The sequence below is a fragment of the Grammomys surdaster genome, unplaced genomic scaffold, assembly GCF_004785775.1.
Source record: "Grammomys surdaster isolate TR1022 unplaced genomic scaffold, NIH_TR_1.0 206, whole genome shotgun sequence".
Lineage (NCBI taxonomy): Eukaryota > Metazoa > Chordata > Mammalia > Rodentia > Muridae > Grammomys > Grammomys surdaster.
In genome coordinates, this window is record NW_021604651.1 from 6707264 (window position 1) to 6711696 (window position 4433).

Below are 4433 nucleotides of genomic sequence, written 5' to 3' on the forward strand. Positions count from 1 at the left end.
AGAGAGAGAGAGAGAGAGAGAGAGAGAGAGAGAGAGAGAGAGAGAGAAACAGAGAGACAGAGACAGAGAGAGAGATCTTTGGACCATTAGAGGAAACCACAGCTGAGTTTGACTAGTGCCATTTGGGGAAGAGCAGTGAGCAGGGATGATGGATGTTCTTTTAATAACCTGACATTAAGGTTCCAGAAAAATGTCTGTAGCCTTATTTCTCATATTTTTAAGTTTGTATTTTTGGCTCACTCTGCATGCTAATCTCCTGACTTTATATGAACACAAAGCTTTCGCTTGGCTTCTGCTCACTCTGGGATCTTTGCTGGCTGTTAGTTTGGAATATCTTCAGTTGTGAAAAACATTTTATTGAGGTTACACTCAAATGATTCTTGGAAAGCTCCGAGGTTAAGAGCCAGGAGGAGGGACCAAAGCTGAGCCTTACAGATGGACCAGGGGTTCCAATGCTCTGGGAAACTCTGGAGTGCAGGAATTCTGGGCTTCTGTGGATACTTCAGCATCCTATTCAGATCCATTATCTGTTTATTCATGCATAGGCTCATCCAGTAAACTGTCCTGAGTGCCTCTTATGGGCCTCTTGAAGCAGAAAAGCTCTGCTTTCCCAGATACAGGGAGTTGAGGGAAATGGTGTGGGCAGCTACGTTATTTTTACTAAATGTCAGGGTAAATACACATAAGCTGACTAAATTGTGTGTGTGTGTGTGTGTGTTTGCACACATGTGCACACATGTGCTCATGTCCAAGCATATACCTGGTATAGAAGATTCTTAGAGAATGTCACCGTGATGGATAATCTTTAGACTCATCTGACTGAATTTGGAACCACTTAGGAGACACACCTCAGTGTGTGATGAGTCTGACGTGAATGTTCTTGAATGTAATGGGGCTCTAGGCTGACTGAAAGTGGGGAAGGGTCTAATCCAGCAAAGCACTAACATCTATCCCCCTGCTTCCAGACTGGAGGTGCATCGTGACAGGCTGCCTCACGTTCCTGCCTCCATAGCCAGAGTCATCCCTGCTGCCATGCCTTCTCCCCATGACAGATGATGCCTTCCAACAGAACAACTCCCTCCTTCTTTAAGTGTTTCTTTTTATCAGTTATTCTGCCACAGTAACAAAGAGAGAAAACATAGCGGGAGTTCTGGAGGGTGAAAACAACGTAGCCCAGCGTTTCTTCAATTCCAGTTTGTGCATGAACAACCTGATCCGGAGATGTTGGTTTTGTTGTTATTTATTATTTATTTGTGTGTAGTGCATGCATAGAAGTCAACTTTCAAGAGTTAGTTCTCTCCTACCATGTTCAGGAACTGAATCAGGTAGTCAGGCTTGACAGTAAGTACCTTTGCCTGCTGAGCCATCTTGGCAACCCAAGCAGCAGTTCTAACCAGCTCATGACAACCAGTGGATGTCAACATAGTGATGTTCTAGAACTCCAAGAGGCAAAGGAACAGAGACCAGGTGGTTTCAAAATCTTAGAGAACAGACCTTAGACACGTATGACCAAGTATGAGTATAAACATTCAAAAATGAAACCTGCAAGAGGGCAACCTTTATAGAAGTGAGGGAGGGATGGGACTTTGCTCAGGAGGGTTTTTCTCCCTCCAGACTCACACAGCCTCAGGGAAACACCAGGCTGCCTCCACCTTCTACCCAGAGCTGTACAGTCTAACACTGAGCACAGCTGCATTCATTGCTTCAAATGGGGCCAGGGTGACTGAGGAGTGGGAGGGCGGCTGAGGAGTGGAAGGGTGACTGAGGAGTGGGATTCTTTATTTGATTTAGATGAAAAGCTGAAGCAGTATCAGACATGCTTTTTTTGTTTTGTTTTTTTTCTGCAACTTTAGGGTAGGGGCTGGAGATATGGCCCAACGGGTGAAGATAATTGGGTACAAAACTTCTCCAGGAAAGCAGAAATCATCTCTCTCCATATATTTTTTCCTTACACTGCTGAACCCTTGATGTAAGAATCATTTACAGAGAAGTACATGAGAAGTACAGAGAAGACACTCTGTTCTGTGAATGAAGATTTTGAGGTGGCCATTTAATTTCATGAATTCTTCTCTGTCATAACCATGCTCCTCACAAGCCCCTCTGTGCAGATATGTTATCTATTCTCTTAGAATGAATTATAACATCATTGCTTAAAAGGACATGGGCCACTTTATTGCTGTTAAGCATTGCCAAGTTAGTCTCAGAAAAGACTGAACTAATTTGCAGTACTCTCAGCATTGGCATTCGGTGCAGAACGTGGATCTTCTGGTGCCAGCTTTGAAAGGCATGCAGAGAGAACATTTATGGTTTGGGTGAGTTACTTAGCCTGCAGAGACTCAAACTATTTGAACTGTAAAACAGAGATAACTGTGTGAGGCTGGAAATGAACTGAGTAAAAGCCAAAAATATTTGCATGATAAACGAAGTTTACATACATGATTTTACTTAAAAAGGGCTGTAATGGAAGAGGTAGAGATAGCTCAGTGGTAAAGCGTTTGCCAAGCAAGAGTAAAGACCTGAGTTTGAACCCCAGAACCCACAGAAAAAGCCAAGCACAATCATGTGCACTTATAACCCCAGAACAGGGGAGGAGGAGACAGGAGGGCCCATTGGCCAAGCAATCTAGGGGAACTGGCAAGTCCTGGGTTTAGTGAAGACAATGTCTTAGAAATGAAGTGGAGAGCAACTGAGAAGACACCAGCTGTTCCTCTCTGTGCTCCACACAGATGCACATACAAACATGTGCACACACTAAATAAAAATAGAAAGAATGGAAATCATAGTTCTTCCTTACAGCGGTCGGGATGTGAGTAGTGGTCTCTGCAGATGCACGATTTGACTCAGATGGCGACTTTGGAGGGGTGGGCACAGAAGAAACCTCAGTCATATATTGGGCTCCTGCCAGTGATGCTTAAACTGCTAAAATCTGAGGTGGTTGGGAGAGGGAACTAGCCTATTATTTTTCTGCACTTGATTCTTGTGCTATGAAGATTTACTTTTAAATAGTTCTGGGAGCTAACATCTCATGTGTGTCTAAGAATTTAATCCCAGGAATATTTTATTATAAAATGAGTTATGCTTCCTAGCAAACAAACAAAAAAAAAGAGTGCTGAATAAAAATTCTCTTGGGTGATGATTTGACAGGTTCAGGGGTGGGGTGGGGCAGGGCGGCTCTAACTTGCCTGAGAGAGCAGGAGGGAAACTCCATATATGGATATTATTTTAAGGGCTCACTGGAGCATGCCATGTTCCACGGACCCTATGTGACCATAAACTGAAGTCTCTGAAACAGTGAGCCCAAACAGGCATTCTGCTCTAAAAGAAGAGGGGGAAAGAGGCTGAACACCGTGGCTGGGTTCACATCTGCCTTGCTCAGACCTTTTGGCAGAATTATTAGAGAAGTGGATGGACGGGTTTGAGATGTACACGTTTCCTTATTCAGTATATCTACAGAAGGTGAGTGAGCTACTGTCTATCACCTATGTATTATTAATCTACATCTGCTATTTTATTTACTTATCATTTCTCTAATAGATACATCTATATATCTAATAGGTAAATATTTCCCATATATCTATTAACCTACTATATATCTGCTATATTATCTATCATCTATCAACCTATCATCTATCTGAAGAGCTAGCTACTATCTACTTATGTATGTGTGTGTGTATGTATGTATGTTTGTATGTATGTATGTATGTGTGTGTATGTATGTATGTATGTTTGTATGTATGTATGTATGTATGTATGTATGTATGTATGTGTGTGTATGTATCAATCTACTATCCTATCTATCTATCTATCTATCTATCTATCTATCTATCTATCTGGTATCAATCATCTTCATCCACAGCAATTTGATGAGGAAAGAAATTGAGAGGAGTCTGGTCTTATCCCCATTCTGAAGGTCCATCTTTGGGAGAAGGTCAAAAATGGTTATGCCTGCTTTAGGCTAGCTCTGTGTCATGAGCAAAGACAAAGCTGTGATCTTGAAAAGGCAAAACACTTAGACTGCAGCTGAAGTGTGAGGCTGTCTGGTGTCTGACAGGTTCTCGTTTGCTGGATTTGTGCAGCTACAGAGGGCAGAAAGGCTGCTTGCCTTCCCCAGTATCCCAGCTCAGGGCAGAAGCACTGTGGGAAGCTACAGAGGAGATTTCTGGGTGAGAGAGTCCAATCTAGATAATTGTGTTGTTCCCCTTCATTTACTGATCACATGACTTTAAATCTGTCCTGCGGTAACATACCTCTTACTGGGAAGAGAGAAGGAGAGAGATGAGGTGGCACTATTTAATAGCCACGTGGAGTGCCAGGAAGCCTTACAAAGACGACTTGCTCTTGTCTAAACCACACATAGCAGGCAGGTCATCTTCAGCTTGTACAGAGTTCTTCACCTAACTCCACGCGTCTCCACGTTCCACCCGAAGATTGGC